Genomic DNA, 9,864 nt, shown 5'->3' with positions numbered 1-9,864 from the left:
TTTACTTCCAGAAACACTACTTCAATTCATAGTTTATAAATATACATTTGAGAGATTTCTAAACTATCAAAATATGTGATATCAAAGGCACTCAGTGCCTCTTTTTAAAAACGTTTTATTAAATCAAGCACAAGTCTTGTAACATATATTTTTTGGAATTTGGATGAACTAACCTTTATGGGGGTATATTCAGCAGGCTTTTTTAATGACACCCCGCCAGCCTGGCATGATGTACATTGGGAAACCTGATGATGACAAGTCAAAGGCAACTGATCAATGAACACATGTAATGTAAATACCAGGGTAAAGATTTTTTTTTTTTTTTTTTTTAAGACGAAAAAAAGAGCCATTTTAAGTCATTATAAGCCTCATCATAGAATAATTACATATGGTTTGGACACATTGTGAACTTACCCACTTGTTGATGTCTACAGACATCCCTGGCCAGTAGAATCTTCGGGAGATGCTCTCGTGTTTTGGTCTGGCCAGTGTGTGCCCCAATAGGACTATCGTGAAAGTCCTGAAAAATGTTAGTGGCTTCATCAGCACCACAGACCACCTTGGTCTTTAGGCTTCTGGCTGTGCCTTTGTATCGCCAGTAGTATAGCTCTCCTCCTAAATGGAAGCAATAAACAGTTGGATTTGCAAGATATTGTAGTGAGGGAGCGGCGTGGGGCGGAGGAACTCCCCGGAGTGGGGGGCAATCAGGGGCTGATGCAGTTCACCTGGGAGGGGGAGGAGACTGACGGGGGTCAGTGGCAGGGAAGAAAAGAGGCAGAGGAAAAGACGGCGGGGAGGAGAGACGGGAGGACGTGAGCGCCGTCGGCCGGAGCTTTTTGGGAGCCAGTGGCACTGTGGCGGGTGGGTGCTGTTCGCAGCTTATAGTGCTGCCGGCAGTGAAGACAGCTGAGTAGGGGAGTTCGTCGTGTTGATCAGTTCTAGCGAGGGACCAGGGGAGTAGCCGTGCCTTACCTGTGCTCTCATGCAGCGGCCACATCAGTGACGCCGACCACGCTGAACGACTCCACGCCTGCCAGCTGAGCGGCCTGTTCTCCGGTGCACAGCCCAGTTCCATTGCCTAGACCCCACGGGGGGGTCTCGTCACCAGACCATTGCGGGACAGGATAAGTCCTTTATTTTAATGATCTACATATAAACTTACTTGTAGTCTTGTCAGTTAATGTCCGAGTGTTATATGATTTCCCTTTTAAAAGGTTTTTAATGAACTGACGTCAGTGTGCCAGTGGCCTCGTTAAGGGCAGCCCATTACTCTTGCAGCGCTCTACCTCCCCCTAGTGTTAAGAGTGGGGTTCGACCCGATATGTTGGTCCCTAAGGAGCCAGTGTGCTTTTGAGCTCCCCTGGTGTGTAGTGTGATACCTGTTCTGGTTGCTGTGCAGTGATTTGTGTGCAGTGTCCCCTTTTGGGTGTGTTCTCTTGTATGCAGTGTTGGTGTCCCGGATGGTGGAGTACCTGCCTGACCTGCTGGAGCTGCCCTCATTGGTCTGCTGGGTGCAGACGTCCAGGGACGGCGCTACACCGGGGCTAGGGGGTGCTATAGCCCCGTCAAAAATGTGTGTAGCCCCAGTTAAAGGAGTCATCACCAGGAAATCGCAATTTCTCTTGTTAAAACATGCATATCTGTGTTTGACCTCAGTTGAAACTTGCCTGAAAGGCTGGAGTTTGAAAGTGGCGCCGTTTTTTCGCTTCTGCTCTTTTTCCGAACAGGAATAGCACACAAGGGTGTGCATTCCTAAAGCACAAGATTTTGATTCTGCGCCTACGGTGACGTCACCGTGGAGGCTACTTGCATAAGCCCACCCCTCTTTCACCACCCAACCCCGCCCCGTCCGCTACCTGAAATCGCCGAAGCGCCGCCGTTTTGGAGTCTGCATGCAGGCAAGCCCCCCCGGCTCTGTCCTTCCTGCGGCGAATCAACGCGCGCCTCATTACATATTATACAATGCACATCCGGACCAGTCAAAACCTCGCGCGTAATCTCGCGTGATAAAATCGCGGTACGAAAAAGGGTCAGAACAAGCTCAATGTTTGATTAAATTTTTTTTTTTTTTTTTCTAATAAGTTTTACGAATTGATCCAAAGCGATCCAAGGGGGGCTGGATACGTATAAAACCAGGTTATGACTCCTTTAAGCCCCTCAAGCATTTTAATTTATATTTTAAAATATATATATATTTTTTAAAAATATATATATTTATGTATATATATATATATTTTTTTTCAGTTAAAAACTGTAAAAATTTGCCATTCTGATCCAATCCAATCCCTGCTTGCGTGTTTGTGCTGCGCCTGTACCCCCATTGATTGGTGTACCCCAATAACCTGTGTGTGTGTGTGAGGGGACAGGAGGTGAGAGGAGGGGCGAGGGGAGTCTTTTGTTGAAACTGGCGCGTTAGGCTGAGGCTAGCTAGCTTACAGTCCGTTTCAATGGATCGTTTTGTCATAAAGAAAAAAGAGTGCAGGTAGAAAATGAAGATCAAGACCCAGTCTCCCAGAGTGACAAAGAAGAAGAGGGAGATTCGAAAAATGAATCTGAGAGAGAAACTCGCGAGCCAGGACCTGAAGGAGCACCAGAGCAGTCCATCGCTGCTAGCTGCTCTACAGCGCCCGTTAGCTACGCTGCTGACACAGACACCGCTCCCTCGGATTTAAGCCGGTCACCTGTTGATGAACCGAGGCGGCCTCTTCTACGGCGTTATCCGGCCACGAAAGTTGGACAGCAGGATCACTACTTCAATCGTAGATGGTATGAGGATTACAAATGGCTGGAATATTCTATTTCAAAGGACCGTGTTTTCTGCTTTGCATGCCGCCACTTTCAACATCCAGGAAACCATGGAGAGAAGGCGGCATTTACGGACAATGGCTACCAGAACTGGAAAAAGGCGACAAGTTCATTCAAGACACACAATGCTAGTGTGGAGCATAAATATGCTATGGCAGCGTGGAATGAGTGGACTATTCAGAAAGAGTCTGGCTCAACGATATGTAATGCTCTGAGTGATGGACATGCAAAAATAGTCAGAGAGAACAGAGAGTATATGAGAGCAGTTGTGGAGTCATTGCGTTTCACTGCATACCAGGGACTTTCACAGAGAGGAGACACAGAGAATGACACGGCTGTCAACCAGGGAAACTTCCTTGAACTTTTACAGATTATAGGCAAATTTGACAAAACAGTTGCACAGAAAATATCAGATAATCCAAGAAATGCGAAGTACACGCATCATGATATACAGAATGAAATACTGGACATTATGGCAAATATGATTAGGAATCAGATAAGTGGTGAAATACAAGATGCTGAAATGTTTGCTTTGATGGTAGATGAGAGTAAGGACCTGAGTAAAACGGAACAAGTGTCTGTCGTGGTGCGCTACGTGAAAAACGATAAAGTTGTGGAAGAATTTCTCCATTTCACGCCAGCTGACGGATTAGATGCAGAGTCACTTTTCGCTACGATCAAAGACACTCTCAGTAAATGTAACATTGATCACACTGCCTGTATTGCTCAGTGTTACGACGGCGCTGCAGTAATGTCCGGTGTTCACAACGGGGTCCAAGAGAAGTTCAGAGAAGAGGTCCCTCAGGCAATCTACATTCATTGCCATGCACACCGCCTCAATCTTGTTTTGGTGGACTGTGTCAGAAACGTGAAGCCAGCGGGGGATTTTTTTGTTATTGTGCACGACATGTACAAGTTTTTCTCAGGCTCATTTGTCCATGCCCATTTCGTTAAGAAGCAAAGGGAACTTGAGCCTTCTCGGCAGCCCATTGAACTTAAGAAACTGTCTGATACGCGCTGGTCCTGCCAGTACTACTCTTCCCGCCATCATTGCAACCTTAAAGACATTAAAGCGCAACCAAATCCGCGCAGATCCACTGATGCACGGTCACTACTCTCACTCATTGATGCTGAATTCATCCTCCACCTTATTCTGTTTGAGGATCTCTTTCGTACAGCAAAGTTCCTGTCTGACACTCTACAGTCCCCCGATCTTTTGCTGGAGACTGCCACCGACCTCGCGCACTCGGTCATCACGGGCCTAAAAGAAAAGCGCACAGAGGACTCTTGGAGAGCCATATGGAGCAAGGCAGAGGCCCTGTGCGCCAAAGTCGGTGTCGCAAAACCACCTCAGCTCCCACAAGAGAAGAGACAATCCCAAAAGCCTCACCATCTGCAGGATTACGTAGTTGAAGCTCCAATTCAAACAGAACATCCATCCATGTCCTCTCCGGATGAACTCCGAACATCCTCATTCTACCCTGTCATTGACCGACTAGTGAATGAAATGACACGGCGGTTTTCAAGAGAAGCAGGTGCAGTTCTCAAGGGCACGTCAGCCCTCAACCCCAAAAATGCCACATTCCTTGAAAAGGAGAGCCTTGAGCCCATGGCGCAGTTGTATGGGATCAAAAAGGACGACCTGCTGGCCGAGGTGCACCAAATGCGCCGGCTCTTGGAAAGAAAAAAAGAACACAGTGAAACAGTCAGCAGCACAGTGGAATTTCTGTCCATGCTTAAACCTTACAAAGACTCATTTGAGGACATCTATAAACTTTTGCGCATATCTGTTACACTGCCTGTAACCTCCGCTTCATGTGAGCGCAGTTTTTCCTGCATGCGGCGCGTAAAAACCTACCTGAGAAACAGAATGGCAAACCCTCGACTCAGCAACCTCGCCTGCCTGTCCATACACGCAGAAAGAACCAAGGCCCTGGATGTCCAGACTCATTTGGACTTAACCACAACAATAGACGCATCGTCCTCCTGTAAAACAACTCTGGTGAGTGTTTTCCTGACGTTGCGATCATAGACTGTGTTGTGATACATTTGATGTGAGAATGTGACATTTAATCCGTTACACTGTAACGAATGCACAGCAGGATGTGGTATGTATTTTTGTTTACCACCAATATTGTGATGAGCCAGTTCATTTTACGCTGTTTTTTACGTGTGTGCCCAGTTAACAGGCACAGGGTGTTTGCATTTCTCGCTGTGGCTTTGTATATTATTAATTAAATTTTTTACCTCATGATGTGATCCGAAATCATTAGACACAAGCTGTTTGCACTTATCGTTGCGGCTGCACTTTGTAGCCTATGTTATTAATTTCACTATTAATTTAATTTATTAAGTTATGATGTTGTGATCCGAGACAATATTACCAATGCATAGTTGTTTTCATTAATTATGCATATGGAATGCATACGCTTGTCGCATTTTGGATGTATTGTCTGTTTATTGGCAGGCGCATGGTCGCTGTCCGGTGCTGAATCTCGCACCTTTGCATGTGAAATATTTTTGCCATTGCCTTGTGGTCGCTTGTATTAGGCCTAGTTATTTTGTTGAATATTCTTTTGCCAAATTCAGTTAAAGTGCTGTGTATCTTAGCTGCTTTTATTGAAAAAAAACGAGAACCTCTTTATAAAGTGAAGTCATGAAAATCAATTATTTTCTTAGCACCCCCACGTATCGGTCAAGCTCCCCATTAGCACCAGGAGAGAAAAAATCCTGGCGCCGTCCCTGCAGACGTCCCTAACCTAAAAATGAATTGGAAATAAAGATTGTCTATTCTTATACATATCTGTCTGTGGTGGGTGCTCTCTGACCTCTAATACCGGACCAGACCGGGTTAACAAAGGTGGTGGCAGCTTGACGCTACTCTTAACATCTTAGACCACAAAATTTATTACAATATGATATACATGACATCAATAGACAGCGGACGCGCGGTCCTCCCCTGCTTTTGCCCAATGATCAGGTTAACGAACCTCACCAGGCTGATTCCATACAGCAGTACCAGGTCGTGTCCGTCGAGCTGTCTCGACCTGTCCAGGACCTGGCACCAGACCAGGTCCGCGGTGCAGTCCACCTCCACAGGGCTGCTGGCGTACCGGCATCTCCATGTTGATATCCGCTGCAGCGCGTTCCTCTGCGAAGCGGGGTCCTCGGAGTACAGGTACTGCACGATCTGGTCCCACTCAGCGTTGTTGGCCCACGCCACCACATGGCACTTTTTCAACGACCTCTTTTTCCCCATGTTGACAAATACGAATACGGTACCTGTTGCGTGGCAACGGCGGGCCGTTTTGCACCACACCCAATTCAGCGTCTGCAGCCTTTGGAGGACCCAGCCTACGTGGGTCAACCATCGGTTAATGGGACGGTCTAACCTACGGAGCATTTCCTGATTGCGTCGCGACGTCATCACTTCTGCCTGCCAAGCCCGGGAAAAACACCGGTCAAAACAAAAAATTACGACAGACGAACATGATGGAGCCAGAGTTTAAAAAAATATATATATATATTTTTTTTTTTCTTTAGATTTTTTTTCTTGAGCAAGAGGAGAGGCGGCTGCGGCGACACCGGCGGCTTGTATATGTCCGGCTGGGAGAGCTGTGGGGAGGTAACGTTAAAGCCGTTATTTTAACCCATATTAATGTTCATACATAGCTAGTGTAGTACGTGGTAATTAATATACCCGTTAATAAATGATACTGCTAAGTGACAAGCCATATTAAGTATAGATTGACATGGATAATGTCATTTAACCATAAGACGGGTTCGTACAGGTGCTTAAAATGTAAAATCTTTGAAAATGCTGTAATTTTAATGCTGTTTTTCCATGTCTGAAAAGTGCTAGAATTTTAGTCTAAATGCTTGGCTTATAAAGTGATTAAATTGAATAGTAAAATGTGTACGAACCCTGTAAATAACCCTGACTTAATTCAATATTTTATTCTTGCCTCTCTTTTAAAGATTTTAGTGACATGGCATCCGTCGATTGCATCAGCCCTGCAAACCCCGATGATGGACGATGTGGTGGACAGTGGAGACATGCATCCCACACCCCCCACCCACTCAGAGCCAGAAGAGTCCAGGGTCCTTATTGTGGCATCCCATCCAGTCCAGCAGCACCACCAGGGACTCCTGCTCAGTCGATACTGTATATATGTTCTCTGTAAATAGTTATTTCTGATGATCTTTTGTAAATAGTTCTACATGTTAAGAACACCCACTTGTCAATAGTTATTGTAACTTTGTAAATATTTGTTAATTACACAAAAAATTAATTATTTTCTTGTCATTGAAAAGCAGTTCAAAAGTTGACTTTAGTTGTAAATAAGAAATGGAACAGATAATGTTACAAGGTAATAAGATTTTAATTTAACTATATACAATATTTGGAAAAGAAAATGGAACAATACAATATTTTTAATTAACAATTTAAATTACAAATCAACACAGAACTTAATCGAACAGAAAAAAACATCAATCCTCCGTCTGCTCCTTGCTCTCTACAACAAACGACATGTAAAGCACATTTCCTGTTATGTCAACATGCAAAATGATCGTACGATATAATAACGATATTAACAGTAATAATGATCCTAAGGTTAGCTCTGTATTCAATCCAAACGTTTACAGTTTTACAGCCTAGAAATACAGCGGGGCTCACAACCCATTGTTAACGTTATATGTTCAGCTTCATTCAGCTTTGGGTGCAGGAGAGGAGCGAACTGTAGCCTACACAACTTACGAGTACAAATTAACTTAACAGCTCCACGGTTACAATAACATATAAGTTACCATCGGAGCTTGTAACATTTGAAAGTGAAGGGTTTTAGGCTTACGTTACGTTTAAAGGCTAACGTTAACTGAGCTCCTCATATCAACAGCCTTAAGCTACATCACGTAGCTGGCCCTACATTCCGGTGGCTACACGTATTAGCATTATTAACATCACGCATTTTAACAGTGAAATATGTTTTAAGCCCCCCCGCAACCCTGAATACAGGATAAGTGGTAGAAAATGGATGGATGGATGGATGGACGTTTCTAAGTTTTACCACCGCCAGGTTTGGAGCGTCCAGTGGATTTATTTAGTTTACTATTTAGTAATTTTTCAGTGACTGTCGATGAAGAAGGCGCCTGAAGTTTTGGCTTATTAACCCATAAGAACCCACCGTGACACATTTCTAAGTACAAGTACAAGTTGATAGATTCCACACTTAGCTAATGATGGTACGCCCCCATTACACACACACACACACACACACACACACAGCAACTGTACGTACTGTTGGTAAATGAGGACCCTGGACTCAGAAAGCTTTCACTGGTCAGCTGTTTTGCTCCAACTGTCACTGTGGATGAGAACGTACTGCCTCCATATAAAAATGATTATTATTAATATGCACTGCCCCATCAAAAAAAAGTCATAAACAATACTAATGTTCATTCAGGATGGAGTCACACAATTAAACAAACAGAGGCATGTAGAATTTTATTGATTTGCACTCATTTACAGTATTTGACATACATAGTAACTTTGCACCTGTTTTTTATAATATTATTGCTATGCAGAAAAATGATGCTTTTATTTCCTGTTCCATCAGAACAAAAAGAACAGTGTCACCACAAATTCAAAGTATGAAATATTAGAGCTGTTTAATAAAGTACAACTCTTTGCTTTTCAACTCAATGCTTCACAAACACAACAACAGAAGATAGACTCCGAACTCAAATAAAACCTACATGAAGCCTGCAGACACACTTCATCTTAAATTACAACACAGAGATCCCAAAAGAAGTAACTTTAACTTAATGGCTGTACACAATACGATATGTTGAGACAATAAATAAAGACTGTGGGAACATCATGGCTTCTTCCTACGTGCCTGTCACATGACCACATATGTTGCTCCAGTGTGAAACCTTCTACCATCATCATCTCCCTGCGTCAACAAAGCATTTGCAACATTTGCAGCAATACAGAGATGTCAGTGGATCCAGTGGTGCTACTGGTAACGGCCTGCAGATCAAAGACAGCCACATCTCACGCTGCATTGTAAACAGCGGATCACATGTTTGATGTCCGAGTAAATTCATAACGTTCAATTATGCTTCAGTGAGGAGAGCCAATCAGAACCAAATCAGGTGGTGTTGCATTCATGGTACTAAAGTGTTCTTCTATATGAAGGGGAGAGTGACGTGCTCAGAATGCTCTTTACATTTAGGGTGTGACACTTTTGGAACAGTTTCTTGCTAAGAGTTAGAGCAGAAGACTGATAACTGTCTGGTTTATGTATGAAGGTTCCCCTTAATGTTATTTTGGTCACACTTTCTATGAAGGTCATGTGTATAATGCATCATAAGCACATTTATAACACATTGTAATCCATTTGTAAGGCTTCATAAAAGTCGTTATAAATGTTTATATCATGCATGACACATGGAGGTATAACGCGTTATGAATGCTGAACATCCACCACTTATAATACTGTATAAACCTTGTTATAAGGTGTCATGCATGATTATAAACATGTATAACGACTTTTATAAAGCATTATAAATGCATTATAATGTGCTTATGATGCTGACCAGTCGGCCTCCCAACATCTCTAGCTGACACAACAAGCTGTGGTTTAAGGTGGAGGTACGTGTTGAAACCACTTCCTGTCCAGGAGCAGTGACTTCCTGGAGTCCTGTTGTACGGCTCCATAACATTCCAGGTGTTGGTCGGCATCTAGTGTCACATTTAGAATACTATTAATCTCCTGGCGTTCAGCCATAAACTGAATCAGCGTATTTCCCGAATCATTCCGTTAAAAAGCTCAGCAGATCTGAGCCGTCCGTCAGCTATGAGAGATGTCATAGGAAGTCAACGAATGACTATAGAGGAGAAGCTGGGCTCCATGTTTCCCACGGCAACACCTTCACACTCAGCTTCAAATGACATGTTCCCCTCGAGAGTGACTTATCACGTCTCAGTGACGGCGGGTCAATACACACTTGTTACACATTGTGTCTTTCAAAAAAAACCTTCAAGTTAGGTTT

This window comes from Eutrigla gurnardus, assembly GCF_963514095.1.
Source record: "Eutrigla gurnardus genome assembly, chromosome: 10".
Lineage (NCBI taxonomy): Eukaryota > Metazoa > Chordata > Actinopteri > Perciformes > Triglidae > Eutrigla > Eutrigla gurnardus.
Note: the sequence above shows the minus strand (reverse complement) of the source record.